Source organism: Panulirus ornatus, chromosome 19 (genome assembly GCF_036320965.1).
Source record: "Panulirus ornatus isolate Po-2019 chromosome 19, ASM3632096v1, whole genome shotgun sequence".
Lineage (NCBI taxonomy): Eukaryota > Metazoa > Arthropoda > Malacostraca > Decapoda > Palinuridae > Panulirus > Panulirus ornatus.
The window spans coordinates 68,253,766-68,276,019 of NC_092242.1; the positions used below are offsets into that span (position 1 = coordinate 68,253,766).

General features: G+C 45.2%; 1 long non-coding RNA gene across 1 annotated transcript in view; it reads right to left on the reverse strand.

Moving 5' to 3' along the window:
• The window catches only part of LOC139755294 (uncharacterized), a 188,305-nt gene that overhangs the window by 34,264 nt on the left and 131,787 nt on the right, over window positions 1-22,254 (reverse strand). Inside the window, exon 3 of the long non-coding RNA XR_011714069.1 lies at window positions 1,695-1,742. This is a non-coding gene — a long non-coding RNA (uncharacterized lncRNA). The remainder of the gene's footprint in view (window positions 1-1,694; window positions 1,743-22,254) is intronic.

Genomic DNA, 22,254 nt, shown 5'->3' on the forward strand with positions numbered 1-22,254 from the left:
AAGACAGGAGAATAAGGGATGAGAAATATAGGAGAATGAGGGATACGAAAGATAGGGAGAGTGAGGGAGGGGAAAGATACGAGAATGAACGATGAGGAAGATAGAGAATGAGGGATGAGAGAGACAGAAGAATATAGCAGTGAACAAGGCCTGTACAGCCAATGTGAGTTACATACTAAGAGACGTGTAAGCCTCGAAACACAACTTTCGCAAACAGCACATGGAAGTGATACATCTTACCTACATAGTTACGGCTAACAACAACAGCTGCTACAACAGCCCACAACACCAACAGCTGATGATGCAGCTGATAATGAAGCAGCAGCAGCTGCAAACCTCAAGGCTCGAGTGTAATCAACACAATACATACGGGACGGTAACGAATCAAGAACATATAAACAACAGGTGACACCGAGGCAACAGCTGACAACAGGTGGCAACAGGACAAGAACCTACAACAGGTGGTAAGTGGCTAACAACGTACAACAGGTGGCAACAAGATCTAACAACAGGTGACAACATATACAATCGGGGGGTAACACGACAACAACGGACAACAGGTGGTGGTAACAGGGCAAGGACTGACAACCGTTGGCAACAGGGCAATGACAGGTAACACTTGACCATAAAAAAATAGAAAACAGCTGACAACAGACGGCAACAGTGGGGCAACAGCTCAACAATTGACGAGATGTGACAACAGAGCAGTCACTGACAACATCACAACAGGTGACAAAGGAACTTTCAGTCTATAAACATGATGGAATACATCCGCTGACACCAGCAGGGGCAGACAGGGAGACAGCCTCAAGACGTAACGCTTTGTTATACCCTGTACGGTGACACGTGCCCTTCTTGCATAATAAAGATTACTGACAAAATTATGATGGAGTAGGATGTGATGGAGAGTGTGTGTGTGTGGGGGGGGGGGGGAGCTGGTAAGATGGTGAGGGGAAAGGAAGTGATGGAGGGATGGGGCTAGATGGTGGGGTTTGAGGGTGGGGCAGATGGTAGGGAGGGAAGAGACGTAGGTGTGGGGTTTGTTGGTGAATGGGGGTGATGGAGGGTAGATTGATGGAGGGTGGAAGGGGGGGGGTGTTATATGTAAGATGAGGTGATGGAGACGGAGGTGAGGCAGATGTCAGGTTGGGAGCTGGTGTAGGAGAGAGAGAGAGAGAGAGAGAGAGAGAGAGAGAGAGAGAGAGAGAGAGAGAGAGAGAGAGAGAGAGAGAGAGAGAGAGGAATGGCACGGGGCACGGAGGCCTTACATGGTGCCGTCTGGCTACAGTGTCTTGCTTACACCTCCCTACATGCACGGTACATCCTTGTATTAAGAATAAACTTAAGAAATATTTCGCTCTATATAAACCTGACGCAACTGGCACCTCTTCAGTTACATCTAAAGCTTAGAGACACTGCTTTCCTTACGTCACCTGCTGGCTCTTACCTCACTTATCTCTATGTTTTGATCTCTTCCACAATCACGAACAACCTAGAAATGAAACGTAAAAAAAAAAAAAATCTATAAGATATAAGGAAGAAAGAATAAAAGGGGAAGAAGAAGAACTGAAAAAAAAAAGGTCTTTGCCAAAGCAAAGACCAGCACACAAATTCTCCTGAAGTAATCTTGTGTGACGGACGACTGGGCGACACCGCTGTGGTCTTGAAAAAGCCAAAAAGATAAAGGAACTCACCAGTAAGGCCTTCGTCAGCAGTCGCATAACACCCCACACTTCACGTACCTGACAGGAGAAGACAGTTCATTAGAACACACCACCCAAGTTTGAAGCCATTAAGATAATACGTTAATGCACCAGCAACAACACAGCGAGATCCTGTGGAACTCGTGTGAGAAGAATACAACACAGCGAACGTATATACATATAATAAACTTTTATCAGTAATTCCTCGCCAGAGCGTTTCATGTGGCGTTGAGATAAAAGTTCCCTCAACTTGACAGAGACGAATTCCGCTTTATCTTGCCTATTTATCATCTGGCACACAAACTTGTTCCTTGCTTGGAATAGCCTATTAAAGTAATCGAGAAATCTCTCGGCCAGTTCCCTATATCTCAAATAGATTGTGGCCTTGTCTTGATTAATAGCTGGGATGGCTTAGTCTTTATGTACACAAAGACCTCTTTCTTTCCCACTTATACAGCCATTCTCTTTTCCCCTCTCCTCCTCTCTTCCAAATTCCACTCCACATACTTTTTTTTTCAGAAATCCTCAATGCAAAAATGAATTCTATCAGAATTTATGTTTCTGAGTTACATACATGCTATATCTTACATTCAAATAATACATTACACATACAGCATTATTGTCAGATGACAGCACCACACCCTGTACCTACCTCCTGCCCAGCACTGCATTTCTCTCCATACATCTCTCTCTCTCTCTCTCTCTCTCTCTCTCTCTCTCTCTCTCTCTCTCTCTCTCTCTCTCTCCATCTGTCTTAACTTTCGTTACTCATGTCTTTGTATCAGCTAGCCAGGCAACAGAGAAAACCCTCCCCCTCACTCCCGCCCCACAATCACGTTCCCACCTACTATCATGCTACAAGGGAAGGACTCTCAAGGTACTACCCAGCAGTGGTCGGCCTGTTAAGAAAAGAACGCTCTCTCTTGAAGGAAAGGTGAGCGTATTCGCCTTTTATGAGCCTGTTGCAAGATGTAGCTCCACCCCCCGCCCCACCTTTTTCTTTTCCCGTTCCACTCTGTCTACTGGAAGAGGATGAATAGCCGTATCTCCCTCCTTCAGGAATACTACAAGAGGGAGGAGACTCGCGCCACCTTACCCTCCCTTCGAATAGAACAAATACAGTCGACTGCCTCGTGAAGGCTTACTGAGAGAGAGAGAGATTGTTTAACTCCATCTCTTGAGAAGGTTAATACTCGTACAGCACGATGACTCCTTGATCCTCATTCGAGAGGCCTACAACTACAAAAAAAGAAGGTCCTAAGCATCTTGTAGGCCTACTACAAGACGACGGCTCAGGCAGCCACCCCTTCTCGGATGCCTCCTACAAGACGATGGCATAAGCATCTACCCACCCTCTCTCTCCTGAAGACCTGTTACAGGAGAGAGGGTATTACCCTTCTACTGGCCTCCTACAGGATGCGGACTCTATCATCATTCCCCTTCCGCGGTACCTGCTACAGGAGGATGACTCTCGCATTCCCTCCTCCTGAAGACTTGCTGCATGGGGGAGGCTCCTGCTATTCCTCTTCTGACGTCCTGCTACAGAGGGAAGAGTCCAGCGACCCCCGTGCTGGAAGCCTAATACAAGAGGAAGGCTCCACAATCGCCCTATTAGGTTCCTGCCGTAAGATAAAGGTCTTCCCCTCCTATGAAGGCGGGCTACAATAGGAGGGGTCCTCGTCTTTCCACTTGCAGGTTTACACCAAGGGAAAGTCTGCACCTACCTTCCACTCACTCCTCTTGTGCCTGGGGAGGCCGCCGTCCTTTTAATTGTCTCTAGTGTTCCAGTGAGCTTCTGTTTCATTGTTATAATTTCCCCAAATGGCCAAGTTAGTCTTCTCTCATTTAGGCTGGCGTGAAGAACCGTGTGTGGAGGGGCTGCGCGCCAGCATTTGCCCAGACATCCTCATGCGGGAAATTATGAGCATGTTGTCAGATGCTCAGGAATGTCCATTTTCTTTCTTATTCTTTTTTTTCCCCCTCCCCATTTTCACCAGACAAGCTTATCTCTGCCCAAGTTCTTGGTATTTTTCGTTTGGCGGTTTCAGACTCGTATCCTACATCCACTGATTACGTTTTCTCTTCTCTTATCTGGAGTCATTTCTTGAACAACGTTTTTCCTTATGTTTCTTACAGACGAGTTTGTTTTTCTTGGATGCTCGCATTGTCGACGTGTCTGGTATTCTCAGCCCAGGAAAGTGGTGAGATAAATGAATTTTTATGGATGAATATCGAGAGATACGCTTATCTGTGACCCCCTTTTCTTTTCAATACGAGATTTCAGTCAACAATTTCACTGGATATAATGAAAATCAAAAGTAAACTCGGTTGAAAGTAAATATTATAAAAGACTAAAATTTTCACAATGAACGTTTTCAGCGGACTGAAGGCCATCAGCCAACGACAGGGACAGAAGTGTGTGTGTGTGTGTGTGTGTGTGTGTGTGTGTGTGTGTGGGGGCGGTGGACTTGGCAACTCATCACCAATAAAACAAACTCAGACTACACACACTTCAGCAGCTTAAAGCTGAAGGGTGATTTTGCTACGGTCTTTGACCACAGGTTCCTAAGGCTAACATTCCATATATATATATATACATATATATATATATATATATATATATATATATATATATATATATATATATATATATATATATATTTGGCATCTTCGATTTTCTGAGGACCTCTTTTCTTTCTTTCTTTCTTCTTCTTCTTCTTCCTCGTCGTCTTGGTCGTGTGTTTGTGAAAAATCTTCCGCAGTACCACAGAGTCAGTGTAGGACGAGATGTATCTACATATTTCCTGTGTCCACCGCCAACCCGGCAAGTCCTGAGCCTGTGTACGTCTCCTCACACGCTCTAATTCCACTGTTTGTTCTTGTTGCAATGTCCTGTTTCCCAAACGGCCGCAACTCCCTCCTGGTTTTCTGTTTCCAAACTTACTCTCCCTCCCATTTCGTCTACGTTTTCTCACTTTCTCTCTCTCTCTCCAATCCTCTCTCACTCACATACAGTCTCTCCCTCTGACAGTTTTCTTCCTCTTTAACCTCTCTCTCTCTCTCTCTCTCTCTCTCTCTCTCTCTCTCTCTCTCTCTCTCTCTCTCCCCCCCTTTTCCATCCGAACTCTGCCCCTCTATTCCATCCCTTCTTACCTTTACTCCCTTACCTCTTCTCTCCCAGTACACTTCCTTCCCTTCGCCATTCCAACCCCTTTCACTTCTCTCCTCTCCTCCCTCTCTCGCCTCTTCCCCATCTCGCTTCTCCTCCCGTCTTGCCTCTCCTCCCCATCTCTTCTCTCCTCCCGCCTCTGTTCCGCATTCGTCTCCCTCGGCCGTGTCTTGCTCCACACTGCTGACCGGTGTGACACGAGACACGGTCCACTGAAGTCACAAGGAATTGTGGGGAGACCTCGTCAGCGACGCGTCGTCCTGCAGCAGCTGAGAATACTCGTCCGCCCTTCTGCCCCCCCCAAATCCTCCCCTTCAACCCCCCCTCCCTTCAACCCACCTCCCCCTCTACCCACTAGCTGTTGTCGCACGAACTTGCTGATGACCCAATTTAAGTTGATGTGTGCCTATTCCATTCCCCTTCCTCAACCCTGGGGTTACTGTGTTGGGTGGCCAGCTACCTAGATGCTAAGCTTGACGCACACTGGCCATCCATGCGGCTAAATGACTCGCTACAACGCTGTGTTTCTTTTTTGCCCCCACGCCAATCCAGCCTATCAGCCAGCCGCCTCAGCCAACCAGTCAGTTAGCATGATATCTACTAATCACCCAATCAACTCATCAGTCTGCAAAGCAGACACCTATCCCACCCACTAGCCAGCCGTCCAGTCGGCAAAGTCTATCCACTCTTCAGGCAAAATAGCTACCCTAACTGTCAATCAGTAACCATTATGCTAGCAACCTAACCAGTTACCCAAACAGTCAGTTGGCAGTCAAGACAGCAAGCCAACCAGTTAACCAGTCGGTGAGTCAGATGAGTACTCATCTTGTAATTTAATCAACCAATCAACAAGATAGTTAACCAGGAATCAGTTAGCTGACCAGATGAATCGACCGATCAATAAATACGATCATCCAACCAATTATTCAATCAACGATTCGATTAAATAACCATATAAATATTTGTCCACTGAAGCCAAATATTCATTTACGAAACCATCCACCCTAAACAACCATCCAAACACCTACTCATTCACACCAAACAACCCACCGCTCGAACAAACAACCAACCCACGAAACAAGCACATAACTAACCATCCAGAAGACGAGAGTCGTGTACACGACGTGTTTTGGACGATTGTTTTTAAGCTATTTGGATTCTAAGCCTACCTACCTGCAGGGTCATTAGGGCTATCAGCCGTCGGGTTATATATCCAGCAGTCGAATAAACCTTAATACACACGCATCTTCTTCACGAGTTTCAAGATAATTCCCAAACCTCGGTCGGCTGGCTATCTGGTCCTCAGGGATGTCGACCACCGCGATCATTATGCACGTCAACGTCAAGTTATAATTACCAATCGATAAATCTTACGGTCCTTACCCAGGTGTTCAAGATTGTTCACAGACAAGAACCACGTCCACTTGTCCTGCATGTATGATCACTCGCTCTCTCTCTCTCTCTCTCTCTCTCTCTCTCTCTCTCTCTCTATATATATATATATATATATATATATATATATATATATATATGCAAAAAGTACACAAGTAGCAAGGGTATGTAAGGTCCTGGTAAAACCACAAGGAAACGGAAAATGTGGTGTCAAGCGCATTGGTATAATTACATTGTTAAGACTGAGTCACTCAGTCTTAACAATGTAATTATACCAATGCGCTTGACACCACATTTTCCGTTTCCTTGTGGTTTTACCGGCATATATATATATATATATATATATATATATATATATATATATATATATAACAGTGGGTTCTGGCGAAGGAGGAGGAGGAGGGTGCTGTTTTGGCCCGCATGACGTCACGGAGGGAAACCCCCACCTGCCAGTGTTAGTGCTCTTTATAATGAAGTTTATGAGCGCGGTGTTTTCCCCTCACATCGACAAGTGGCTGTTCACCCTTTGTTCTCCGGTGTTTCCTCCACCCACGTGCGGTACAGGGTAAAAAAATTAAAGGGGGGGGTTAATACTGGAAGGAATGATGTTCATTACAAAATGAAGGAAATTTATAATGAGATGTATTATACACGAATAGTAACAAACAAGCAAACGCAACTCAATACACACACACACACACACACACACACACACACACACACACGATCGTCTGGGTGTCGCAGAAGCGGTCAATGACAGCGACGCAGCTACGATTCAGCTCTACAGAGGCTGTGTCAACTTCCCATATCCAGGTACTGTGTCGCCGTGTAGGCTCAATCAATCCTCACCATACCACAGACACAGTTACCCACACTAATCAACATGGTGTATTCACCATCATCACTGTTAGTTTCTATCACCAAACACTCACGGTAAACAGTTGCTTCGTAGTAGACCAAACCAGCACAGCGACTACGACTGGTTCATATCGTTATAGGAATTAACTCGTTCAGTCACCGGTGTCCATTGCCACACACAACAGCCACGACCACAACACACAGTCACAGACCAAACATAATCTACCGCAGTACCACCACTTGGTCGCGAGAACCAGTCTCACAGTTACTAAACAATTCGTCCCTCCCTACATAACCATACTGCAATCACCATAAGTCGACCCTACTACCAAACAGTCACCAAAATACGTCCCTACCACCATTCAGTCACCACAAACATCACCACTACTACCATACAGTCACCACAATCTGCTGGAACATCATACAGTCACCAAAACCCTTCCTTGCCACCATGCAGTCACCAAAACCCGTCCTTACTATACACAGTCACTACAACCTGATCCCTTCCGAAACCCTACAGTCACCAAAAACCCGTCCCCACCACCATGCAAATGACGATCACCATCGCCACTCACCACAACTCACCCTCACCAGCAGACAGTCACCGTCACAACCACAAAAGCTCACCCCACACCAGTTCCCCCCCCCTCCCGACTGACTGACAGTCAGTCCACTCGTCCCTGGCAGGCATGCCGGTTGTTTGTCTACCAATTACACACAGGAGTACGTAAGAGGATACACTGGGAACCTCCAGCCCTCGCCAACGGTTCAATTCACTAACGACCGGGAGAGTTAATTAACTGGTCGCCGACAATCACTGACCTTTCTCTCGTCCAGTACGTCAGAGGTCATGCTGTTACCTTGCTGGTTAATGTCTCTCATGAAAACAAGGATCTACGAGAAGGAAGGAGTAATACGTTGGACTTCGGTAATAATGTTTTAAGTCAGGAACTCCCCCCACTCAGCATTTTCTTCCGAACACGTTTTCTATGTTCTAGCTGCACCTCACCGGAGAGGGGGAGGGGGGTTCCCATTTCTCTTGAAAATAATGTTCTTTTTTTATATGCCAATTATTTATATCCAGCTTCATCGCTCTGTCCACCACTCTTACATGCCATGGTATGTGGGGGCGAGACATTACAGTACAGGCTCCCGACACACACACACACACACACACACACACACTCCCTTGCACGAAGCTGATACAAACACAAGCAATACAGTTACCCGAACAGTCGTGGTGTTTTGCACTTAGAAAACATGATAAGCTACTGAACGTCACTTTACGACTAAAATAATTTGCTCAAGGTTGAATCATAAGAGATATTTAATACTGTGTTGGTAATGAAGTGATGAAAAGTGGTGACCCTTTTTGCTCCTATTGAAATTCAGGCTCTTTTAACCAGACAAAATCTTGGCTTGGCTCCTGAAGTATCTCATACCAAACCAACTATAAAATCAACGTCCATCCTATCTATATGTAACTGAAAGACACGTAGTTCTCTCTGTATCTATAAGTGGTAAGGAAGATGTCATAAAAAAAGTGGTTCCAATACGAACTTAAGGATTCTGAACCGACTCATTTTTACCCTATAAGTTCGTCGAGCTTGATGTTTTACTGTCTTTGGGCACGACACAACAGCCCCTTCAGGAGCACGGGGGAGGGCCTGGGACACTGTGGTATCGATCTGACCTTAAAAGGATCAGGTCAAGGTTCACACAATGATGCCTAACGGTCGTACAGTCGTGCTCAGGGGCTGGCTGTACTGTCCTGCTCAACAGGTTTTCAATCACGCGGAAAGAATCGCTTTCGATGGTTCTTTGTTATACATCTTGGACGGAGGTTTATTTCTGTAAGAAAACACGGCTAATTCATCCTTTGTTACGGCCGAATGAGGTATGTGTGTACGTAGTGTTTACATGACTGTGCTTTTGAGCCAAAAGCTCACCTCAAATTACGTAATCTCTCTCTCTCTCTCTCTCTCTCTCTCTCTCTCTCTCTCTCTCTCTCTCTCTCTCTCTCTCTCGTGTGTGTATACGTGATGTCTGTAATTACAATTTGCGTGTTACTGGGTGACAGTTTTACACTCGTGCTGCCCGGTCTTCTTAACCTTGTGTTTATGCACCATGTCTTTACTGTTATGTGCACACACACACACACACACACACACACCAGCCTAAGCCAAGTACTGACCAGCCCCGGGGGGAAGAAGAAAAGATAGGCTGGCTATGGACAGACTGCCACGCCCAGGACTCGACCCATGCAGGACCCTTGCGTGAGTCAAAGTCAACGACGCTAAACGCCACACCACGGACACCTATGTGTGTGTGTGTGTGTGTGTGTGTGTGTGTGTGTGTGTGTGTGTGTTCGTATAATATAAACATAACTATTGAATGCAGGCAAAAAAAAAATTATGTTTTTCATCCACTGAGATCCATGACCAAATCCTTTACTAAACGCAACTGGAAAGATGTTAGAATAATGTACATCTGTTATATAATGTTTACGTCACATGTCTACCTCAATATACGTGATTGCTTTGCGAGAACTGAGGCGCCTACACTGAGCCAGGTATCAAATTCATCCAACCAACCAGCCCCAGCGGAGGATGACGAACAACTGGGTAATCTACGAACCGACCACCGTGAACTGGAATCGAACCAATGCGGGCTCGACCCCGGGGCGGCCCGTGAATGTAATCATGGTCAGTAACGCTTACCTCTACACCACAGAGGCCCATAATCATGTTTTACGACGCTCAACAAGAGATCTACTGTTAGCCGCAAGAGAACAATATATTGTACAGCTTGTGTAGGGACATGTAACTGTAGGAAGTTTAATAAATCTGTAAACATCTGTGTTGATACATCTTTTATACATTCGTCTGAACGAATCACAGATCTTCCGTGTACTCATCAGACGACCTTGAAGCTCAAACAAATGACCGGTATTACGGCCTATTCAACCCACTCAACAATCCTTAATGAAAGAGAAAAGAAAGAAATGAACTAACCCACATGCAGCCATCCTACCCCACAATCCCATCAGAAATGGAGGTGGTGGGAGGTAATAGGGGGAGAATGGGGGTGGAGGGAGGGGTTGTCGTCCCGTCGACACACGCCCCTATCTTCCTCCAGCCTCTCCCGTGACTTCTTACAATATGCTGGGGGAAGGAGGAAGAGGAGGAGGAGGTGGAGGCCGCCGCTCTAAGTAACCCTCCTCCACCAATTGTACATCTTATTGTTGACGACCGGGGTTCTCTCTCTCTCTCTCTCTCTCTCTCTCTCTCTCTCTCTCTCTCTCTGGTCGTACATAGGTGGTGCGAGGCGAGGCGAGGCTGGCCAGACCGGGCGATGGTTCCTGGCGCTCGCCTCCCCTTTTGTTTATGTCTTCATCACTCCTCCCCAGCGTATTATACGTGGCCGCAGAGGGTGTGTATACACACACACACACACACACACACACACACACGTACATTACTGCCTGGACGGTTCTTGCTTCATGGTTGACCGTCTTTACACAACCTTCTGAACGTCTTTTCTGTCGCCAGTGTTTATTCCTGGTACAGTTTTACTTTCGATATATATTTTCTTCTGACCTTCACCTTTCTTCTTCTTCTTCTGCTTCATCATGTTCTTCTTTTCCTCCTCTTTCGTTTCTTCTGTTATCATCGTTGTGCAACACTGCGACACACTACTGAAACGTCAGGTGGTGTTGTATCTTCCTGTTTCCTTTCTTTTTTTTTTTCTCTCCACAACTGTGTTTCCCAGCAGAAAGGTTTCCTCCACTGCCATCCGGACACATCCGCGTTTACCACTAACACACAACACAAGAGACTCGTACAAGAGTGGGTGAGATTAGTTGTTCCGTGCGTTTTTCCCAACTCCTGATGGTCAATCATACGTGTCCAGTGGTATTCATTTAACGAGGTGCTCGACACCATTCAGTCCCACGACAGAAAAATGCGATTAAAAGAACTGTCTCTCTCTCCTTCCTGATGAACAGACGCCAGACTCCAATCGTGGAGTTAAGGTCGTGGAGTTAAGGTTTGCACTTAATCAAGGTTGTATCAGGCACCAGCGACCTGTATGCTTTTCGTCGTTCTCCCTTAACTGCGTCACTATTTGCACGTCCTGTTGTTTGGGGCGTACCAAAATAATATTTCTTTTTTCACATATAATCAAATCTAACATATTTTGTTTTTTTCTAATATTTAGATTTTCACTCTCTTTTTTTTATCTCTCAGCTAATCAATCCTAAAACATAAACTTTCTTACACAAACGAAAACATATTCACACACAAAGAAACATTTTTCTCCAACACAGATACAAACATTTACACTCATACACATACACGCACAGAAACGCTCACAATACACATCCAAATGATCGAACGTACACTACCACACACACACACACACACACACACACACACACACACACACTTTACATCTAGCAATAAAAACGAATAATTTTATAATGAGATGCCCAGCAGCGTTGCCTGCCCCCTAGCGCTCAACTCTCTCTCTCTCTCTCTCTCTCTCTCTCTCTCTCTCTCTCTCTCTCTCTCTCTCTCTGAGGTTTTGTTTTTCATCATTGTGAGACGTCTTCATAATTCTTGATTCTTATCGTTTCCCGAGTCGAAAGAACACACGGGCAGTGATACCCTTTGCAAACTATCATATTTTTCGTATAATTTTCTGTCTCGAAATAATACTTCTACTTCATTTTTTAATTTTTCATGTTTTCTAACCTGAAATACTGTAATCAAGGACATGGCGGAGGCTCTGCATCCGGTTACAGAAACGGGATATTCATTCATTTGTGAATTACTGTTCGCATCGGATGGAAAAATGTCAATTACAGAACAAGGACGTGGGTGGATGGTTACACATCGCTCACTCACTCTCCATCTCAGGCCGAAGAGAAACTTACAAAAGCTGAAAAATATAGAGAATTTTACGCCATCTGAGGAAAACAGAAACAAAAAGAAAATGAGAGAGCTGGAGACGATAAGAAAGATGATTACATTTTGGGAAAACAAGAGGAAAAAATTAATAAGTTAATCTAACGTAAGCAAGAAGCAAGGCACATCTCCATCAAGCACACAAAAGCTATTGTCAAAATTTCCGGGGAAATTGATCGAGCTAAAGAAAACGGACTTTATTTCTTCATACTCGCCAAGTCTTGACGTCACCATAAGCTCACAGAAGACGGACGGACGAAGGGACGGAAGGACGGACAGACGGACATAGGGACGGAAGGACGGACAAACAGACGAACGGACGGAAGGACGGACAGACAGACGAACGGACGGACACACCAAAAGACTAATGGAACGTCGTAAAGACGAACTAAAAAAAAAAAAAAAGAAACGAAAAAAGACGTATGTACGACCTGACGGAGGGCAGAGAACAATGGAATAATGAACAGAGAAAAGAACGGAGAAACGGAAAGATCTTGATAAGAAGAGAAATGGACGGAGAAGAGTACAACAGTATAGACACCAACAAATGACACAAAATTCCTAAATGCAACACTGTATTTTGTTACAACTAGATAGACGTATATATTTTGCCATCATCTGAATGATATATAAGCACTTCCATTATGGACAAAACACATTTGTCTTTATTTAGCAGAAGTACAGTGAAAAATTTACAAAATTCATTATACCATTCATGACCCCACACCCCCACTCTGAAATAAATTGGGTTAAAATAAAACGAGAATAATTTTCAAAATATGATAAGTTATGAAGAACAGAAAATAAAAAGCTACTCTCTTACTAAGAAAACAAGGAAGCGAGGGAAATATACTGGGCTCCTGAGTTGTCAATATGAGGTTAAAGAGACAATAACGCTATTTCTAAACTCAATCGACTCAAATAGCTCGTATCAATCAATCTATCTATCTATCTATCAATTATCTAGTTATATAATCATATTTGCGTCATGTTTGAAATATATGCACTTAATTACGAGGGAGATAATTATACAAACTAAAGACCCCCATTAACTGGCGACCAAACGATCTCAGACACTTTTAAGGGAAGTACTTAATTAGTCTCCCGAGTCAGATGGGCTACTAATTACAAAATCAATAGTTCTAAGTGGCTATGGTAATTACGGTAATTCTGCATACTTGGTGGAGAGAAACGAGGATCGTATGGTAAGGTAATCTCACCACCACCTTTGCTACCATTATGTTAGGTCTTGCGACACGACCATCACTACCAACCATGACATCAGATAATTCAGCACGACCATTATGTTGGGTAGGGCGACCATTATGTTGGGTAGGACGACCATTATGTTGGGTAGGACGACCATTATGTTGGGTAGGACGACCATTATGATGGATAGGATGACCATTATATCGGGCAGCGAACACGACCGTCAGTGCCACCACATGAGATAACCCAGGACGACCACGAACGAGCAATCATGTTACGTAACCCAATACATCTCACACCTCCCAATTATCTCTCATCTCCTCATGTGCCATCACTTATAATCAAGTTTAAATAGACTTACACATCGCTTCGTCCCTTCGTCTCATCCATTCCTTCATTTCCTCGGAACGTCGTCTTGTCTTTCCTACGCTATTCCTTCACGCTCGAGCCCTGGCCATCGTCGTCTACTCCTGATGTTGATGTTACTTCCTGCGTCATAAGGCAATCTGGTCACAGCTTAACGTTTCTCGAACGTTGCCAGACGCCACTCGCGTCGTGCGTCACCACCGTCACGGGTGGTCGAGTGATGCGTCACCCACCCTATGTGCTCCCACACCCTACGTCACGGACATCGTCCGTCACCAGCATGCCGCGTCACCGGGCTCATAAGTCATCATGCGTCATGTGACACCAGGCCTCACGAGTGGCTGCTACACGACGCGTCGGAGGCGTAATGCCTCATCAAGCATTGCACGTCACCAGTCACGCATCTGGGGGAGGGGGGGGGGGGGTGTCACCAACATCACCAGCGCTAGCAGCGTGGCACGTCACCACATCACAGACGTCATCACCACGTCACCACATCACGGACGTCATCACCATGTCATCACATCATGGACGTCACCACCACGTCACAAGCTTCCCATATCCAAACACCGTTCATATTACCACGTCCAACTACCCATCATAGTTCCTTCGAGATTCGACCAGTGAAGACGGCTCCTCTCCCGCTGTCGTGCCTTCCCCAGTCTACCATCCCCCTCACACCTCTCCCACAGTGCCTCTTCCCTTGACCATCTAATTCAGTACATATATATTTTTTTCTTCCCAGATGGGCACTGCTCTGCTCCCTTCATTACGTGCTGATGTCCTCGTCCTTCTCCCTCACCAGCCTGAAATTATATACTTCTTACTCTTCTACTATTCCTCCTTGACATCTGCCTAGCGTAGCACATCGCTCCCAGGTGAGGGGCGGGAGGCATCATCGTAACAACACAGCCAGTCAAAAATTTTGACTCATGAACACACGAACGTATACTCCAGGTTTGCCACCCACCCACCCACCCCACCATGTCTTTGTTATGTTAATGTTCTTTTCCGGACGGTGTTTCGTGCCCTGCCATTGTTGTGGTCTGAGGACGAGGCCCTTACTCGACGTCTCCTCTCCTTTCTTTTTTTTTTTACCTCATGACAAGGAACGCAGACACCCTCGTGGTCTAATTGCGAGAGGAGTGAACCCTTCAGTGGGTAGAAGTGAGGGCAGGAGGAACGGCAGGAGAGGGGAAGGTGCACTGGGCCCTTGAAAGCCATCCGACAGCAACCACCAACTACAACCTAACCCAACCTCACCATCAACCAACTACAACCTAACCCAACCCCACCATCAACCAACCACCGACTACAACCTAACCCAACCTCACCATCAACCAACCACCAACTACAACCTAACCCAACCTCACCATCAACCAACTACAACCTAACCCAACCCCAACACCAACCAACCACCAACTACAACCTAACCCAACCTCACCATCAACCAACCACTAACTACAACCTAACCCAACCCCACCATCAACCAACCACCAACTACAACCTAACCCAACCTCACCATCAACCAACCACCAACTACAACCTAACCCAACCCCACCATCAACCAACCACCAACTACAACCTAACCCAACCCCACCATCAACCAACCACCAACTACAACCTAACCCAACCTCACCATCAACCAACTACAACCTAACCCAACCCCACCACCAACCAGCTACAACCTAACCCAACCTCACCATCAACCGAAACAGCAAGCCAGCCCCACCAACAACCCCTCACCTTCCTCTACACTTCCGGGTCACCCGCTGAGGAAGTTTTCGGAAACTGGATACGTCATCACTCGTAGTTAACGAGATGTGTTCTGTAATCTGCGGTGCATCATCTTCCTTCACCTAACCTTAACTACTACTCCTGCTCAGTCACCCTGCTCTCCCATTACCTCCTAAAAACCTTCCTCTTTCCCTCTCGTTCTTTCTCCATCCTGCTCTCTCTCTCTCTCTCTCTCTCTCTCTCTCTCTCTCTCTCTCTCTCTCTCTCTCTCTCTCTCTCTCTCTTTCAAGCAGGCAAGACATACGACATACACACAAAGGTGACGACATGCATTTCCGCAAACACGCAAAACACGGATATCACACACTCGTACATACACAAACACATAAAGTACCACCCACCCCACAAACATAAAGGATTACCACCCACACACCCCCGCCCACACACCGGAGCACACGTCGTAAAACAAAAAAGAATAAAACTACATTCTCCACACCACCTCTGGCCGTCTCGCCCGGACAAACAGAGTCACGTAAACACTACATTTGTCTACCTCTTCCCCCACCCTCCGTGTGTTATCCGTCTTCATCGCATTTTTCAGCGCCCCTTCCCCTAGTTGCCGGTCCCTCGCATTCCTATCCCTCCGTTTTCTTCCTCTCCTTTTCCATTTCGAGGAGGAGGTGGTGATGGGGGGGGGGGGGGGGGGGGGGAAATAGGGGGAGGAGCGACCCACGGTGAACTGTTGTAACCTGAGCCACCTTATCGACAAGGGGGCCCGGGTTCCGTCTGCTCTCTCTCTCTCTCTCTCTCTCTCTCTCTCTCTCTCTCTCTCTCTCTCTCTCTCTCTCTCAAACCATTTTCTATTTCTACTTCTGTTCTCTCTCTCGCACGCCTTAATAAGCTTTAGCAATGGTACAACACCCGTGACTGATGCTGAGATGTCTCTCTCAAGGAGAGACGGATAATTAAAGTTATATCACATCATTCTTTCCCTAAAGGTTTTTCAGTGCCTCTGAAATTCGTCAATACTTTCCCTTGTCTATTCGTTTTTTCTCTTTCGTAATCCTCTATTTCAATTAAGGCCCGGACTTCATGTGGACTTCCGTCCGTGACTGGAGCCTCCAAAAAAAAAAAATAGTTATATGTATAAAAGTACCATTTTTCACGATATTATTTACAGATGATCTTAATCCCCAGCTACTCCACACATCTCATTTACAGTTCTTTATGTCTTTATTGTCATGTCTTCATCTCCCTCATTTATCTGCCGGGCGTCGAAACTCCTCCCAGTTGCTCCCTTAATTCTTCCAATTAAAAGACAATGTATGGATCCATCTTTACACCCAGGTTTTTACCTTTCCAAACACTCTCTTCCTCCTTCAATTCTTCGTTCTCCCTGGAATGTACGTCTCCACATTCATTTTCATCATCTCCTTCCTCCCTTCGATTCATACAATTCTTTAGGGAAAAAAATATTACAATCTTTCTTTTTATTTATTGAAAGCAGCGTCAGCTGTTCTTTTATCTATTCCGCAAGACAATGTGGGTTGATATTTTTGTTGTTGTTTTTTGTCCTTTACTTCCCTCCTTTATTATTTCTTTTCCATGGGAGGCGTAGGGAGGAGCAGTCGAACCGTGTAACTCAGGTTAGGTTATCGGCCGTGCTCGCCTCTCTTCCCTTTGTGTCCAGAGAGCTGCGTATCTTGTCCACAACATCTATTGTCTTTTTCTTTTTTTCTTCTCTGTTCTGCTTGTTTCCCCGGTCCCTCGTGACTCTGTCATTTCCATGTTTATTTGATGAAAGTCATCGATTGATCGACGATGTTTGAAATGTAATGTTGTTTATGTTTCCCGGTAATTGTTTGAATTTACCGTCCACTTCGCTTTTGTTGTTTTCCAGGATCAATAGCCCTCCAGTATTTTTTTTTTTCAGTTTTATTCATCTATGAGACGCAAGCTGTGGTTGGCCTCTGCTCTGTCCTCTCGTACACTCTTCACATTCAACATTTCCCCTTCAATAAGACAGTACCTTTCAATTCAATATTTGGCTAAGAACACGACAATGTTCTTGATTAACAATCACCTTCAAGAAACCAAAATTCCATGCCTAGCCTAACAACCAGTCTCCATGAAAATGATTCCACCCACATATCAGTATTCAGAGGTTTATTCTCGAGGAAAAATGGACCCCAATCCACAATATGGTGAGGGACCCCAATCCACATTAGGATGAGGTTCCTGCATCATCACTAAACCTAGAGACAGTAAGCCAGAAGGCAGCGTCACACTCGTGTGTTGAACTAAGAGCCACACACTGATCTATCTTCGAACACCTGAGCCCCAACTCTTCCGCTGGGCCACTGATTATAAATACATCGCTCGGGGGCAGATAAGACACTACGTCACTAATGTCTCTGATCATCCTCTCCGAGACATACTGGCAAGATTTACGTCACAGTCCTTGTTATCTCGAAAAACTTTCTGACGGTGTGTTGCATCCGGGGGACTCAATTTCCAACCCAAACCCCTTCCTTTTGTGTGGTTCTCATTCCCCCATTATGTTCCCTCACTTCCAGCTTCCCCTCCCGTCTGTCTGTTTTCGTAAACACTGAACGATCAACCTCTCCCTATTTCCATATGAACAGTGGTCTGTCCTCACAGTGTCTGGCCTTATCGCCAAACTCATCGTCTTTTACATGAACGATTTACTTTAACTCAAATATAACCCAGTTCCCTCACACGCTGACGACAAAACATTGTACTCCTCTTCCACTTCTTCTCTCGTTCGACCTACAAACCTCGTCTCGTCACGACTACTTCTCTAAAATCTGATTTGGAGAGGATTTCCCAGTGGGACAAACCTAACCTGGTTTATTTTGACGCCTCGAAAACCCAGATTCATCCTATTTCTCTCTCTAAGACTCCCGACGTATTTCCCATCTTAATCGCTGACTGCATAATGCTACCAGTGAACACAGAGAACGTACCACCATACCATCTGGTTTACCTTGGAAGCCCCACATCAGTCACACAATTAATATTCGTCTCTAAGAAACTGGGAATCCCTGAGGAAAATGGGATATGGACAGATGTTCGGTGGTTGTAGGGAGATGTGAAATCTATCTCAGATTTAGAAGAGAAAAAATAAGACCAACAACCCTAATACGGAGGGTGTGAGAGGGTTATATATATATATATATATATATATATATATATATATATATATATATATATATATATATATATATATCCCTTGTCATCACACATCCCATCAGCCTCTGGCTCCCGCCCATCCCATCATTCTCTGGTCACATCCTTCCCAGTGACCCAAAGACCCACCCCTCCTATCACCCCCTGATCCCCCGGACTCTTCTCACATTCCACAGCGTTACCTCTCACCAGAACCTCTGGTCCTACTCCACCCAAATCCCACGGTTATACATGCCGCTCCACCGTCCCTGCCTGATCCTTATGCCCGCTAGGAGTCCTGAGTTATCTATTTCTTTTTTTTTCTTACCCATGATCCATCCCGCTTGGCCTTAGGCAACTTCCTCCCCACCCAACTCGCAGGTATTAACCTTCGCCCTGTCCCTTCAAACAGCTTTTCAGTTCTCCTTTGCGCCCGTATCTTTTCCTCCGTTTCCATGAACCTATCCACTCTTCACAGCTTTTTTAGTCCTCCTGTTCCCTATTTGCCCTTGATCCTGACCTTCTTAAAGCCCTTGGCCTTATCACTCTCCCCAGTGTCCTTGCCCCAACAATCTTGTCAGACCTTCCGTCTTTTTCCTTCTCCATATTACCATTTGCCCACAAGACCCCTGATGCCTCCACAGCCGAGGACAGACGTGAGTGAGTGAGGTTCCATTATTGACATCATCGTACCATTCCTCAGCCTCCCTCCCTCCCTCTGTATGAGCCGCAGGATCGTGCTCTCCCGCTGACCCCAGCCGCTGACCCTTGTTTGGGCGGATCGCTCTATGGTTTCCCTAACACTCCCCGACACACCCCTCTGTCTCCCTTAACGAGTCTCCACCGACCCCCTCGGCGAGCTGTGTAACACGACCCGCCACGCCAAGAAGGTGAACTAGTTCTCTCCTCGTCCCTCTCCAACACCCCCCTACGTAGGTCAATGTGTTTCCCCTCCCCATGTACACCCAAATCCTCCCTATATACATCCCAATCCTCTATTCTTCACAACCATGTACAACTTTCTCTTCCCTTATTTTTACATCCTGTCCTCATGTCTTACACCTTTAGTTCATGTCCTACATATATCTACCCCCACTCAATATACCTATTCAGCAAACCGCCCTTCACTCCCGGCCTCATTTACCTCACAAACATTCCTCTGGTGCTCCAACTTGGCCGTGACACTGATTGGGGTGCTGGCCAACGTCTGACCCACTCTGCCTAATGCCTCATGATAATGAGTGTATTTCAGGGAACGTGACTGAAATGAATCCAGATGAGTGTTTCCTGGTGTGAGCAAAACTTTAACACATACACACACACATGGTTAATGCAGACACCATACATGAATCTAATGGTAAAGAATGTATAAGAGATGGGGCCCCACGAGTGTTAAACTCTCTCTCTCCCCATACAGTACAAATAGGTAATGACATATAGACATTATCAAGCAGGATGTGAGCTGTAGGAGTCTGTGTGTGTGAGAGAGGGCCTTGGGACTTGACATCATCCCTATCCTGTCACCAAGTCCTGCATGAGGGAAGTCCTGATGAAGACAAAATGTTTGATGACAAATGCTGGAATAGCATTCGAGTCTATGGATAACGAAATATTTTAGAAAACTACGTAATACATTGGGCCAAAAACAAGAATATACTTCTCCTGTCTAGTCATCGCAGTTGAAGAAGCACACAGACCAAACAGAGAAGTGCCAGAAGAGAAGGAACAAAGATGGTACCGGAATTAAGGGATCTGAGTTATAGGGAAAGGTTAGAGGGCTTCAATTAAGCTCACCACAGAAGAAAGAAGAGTGAGGTGTGATTTGATCTTAACCTTTACAATTCTTAAATGAGTCTTGTGATGCTTATGTCGAACAATTTTTTCGGCAGATGCAGGGGCAGAGCAACCAGAGGACGGAAAGCAAAAAGATAAACTTATCAGAATTGTTATAAAGAAGTATCTTTATGGTATGAGTGGTTGATGAATGGAATGAACTGAATCAGGATATGGTAAATGTAGACTGCCTACTGTCTTCACGTGTGCTCCTATCATTAGCTACGACCATGTAACACTCGGCAAGCTACAGCACCACATAACTGTGTGGCCGTTGGCAACTCACGAGTGGGCCGTTTTCGTATCTGTTTCTTTCCTTATACCTCGAAACCTTAGAACTCTCTCCAACACCCTCCATGTCCTTCCTAACAACAATGACTCGGCCCTTTTCAAAGGCGGGTTTTCAACTTTCTTTAACATTTTTAAAATATGCTTCCTCTTCTTTTCTTTCTCCCTCTAATTAACCCTCTTTGTACTTCAATGGGGGCCCGACCTCGATGTGGAGTTTTGTAAGCGACTGAAAACGGCAACATAAAAAAAGAAATAAAGATAAAAATACAGAAGTTTAAACAGTCGTATGAGAGCAGAGATGGCTCAAGAGATGGGGATCCCACGAGTGTAAAACTCTCCCCCCACCCCACCCGAGAGGATGAACACGTACTTACAAACAGGTAATTACATATACACAACATTCACATTCATTAACTCTGTGTGTGTGTGTGTGTGTGTGTGTGTGTGTGTGTGTGTGTGTGTGTGATGAAATCTTTCATGTAGAAATTTTTCATCAATCACAAAGTTAGTTTTAGATACCACAAGTTCATTTTTCCCTCACGTTAGAATATGTTAAAGTTGGTCCTTGCCGTTATTCCGTAATGATCTTACATTTTCAGTGAGCTGTAATTAAAGGGCATTATTTCCTGACACCAACAACAAACTACCGAATTCTTGTGATGATATAACGAGCAGTTCAGAGGCTCTGGCGTGATGGGATTACACTGGTCCTTGACGACCTCATTTCTACAGTGATGCTAGCGTAAGATCTGTAGTGTAAGATCTGATCTTTCTACGTATAATTAATTGATGTTTTCGCGACTTGAATATGTTGTTCTCGGCAATATAACTGCATCCGGAGGTTAACTTAGTTTAAAAAACTTTATTGTGTATATATAAACACAGATCAATCATTTCAGTAGTAGTATGACTACAGGGCACATGGTTAGGGGGTCAGGTGCAGGCAATTACAGAACGTCCAATGGGTACAATACTGTGAAGAGACATCAGGGAAGCGAATTCTTGTTGTATTCAGAACCAAGTCTTCATGGCTCTGCTCCAGTGAAGACCAAGAAGACTCAATGAGTACGTGAGAGCAACGGTGGGGCGCTGTCATCAGGTATTCTGAACACTTACCCATCTTCTTTCACTGGGTAAACAAAAGAGCCAGGACACAATTTGGGTTAAGATGGCTTTAGTTCTTTCCATTCTTTCAGGTCACCAGAAACTGTCTTATCTAGTTTTTATTTAACGTGTTCATCTTCAGTATTCCTAATTCTCGTTCTGAGGTCTGTGTACCTTCAAGAGTTCAGTCTGCGAGTGTACGTTCCTCTTATAGGCCCTGGTCAAAGCTCTAGTTTACACTTAAACTATACAAACTACACCAAACTGTCGATAAGAACGACTCAAAACTATAGATAAAGTGTTACGCAAGCGCAACTATCACTCATTTTATCTTAATTTTCCAGTTCCGACTATAAACCAAGTCTCGACCACATCAGCACGACTTGATTCTCAAAGATCCGATTAAATTGTTGAGGCCAAGGAGACTGAGTCTGAG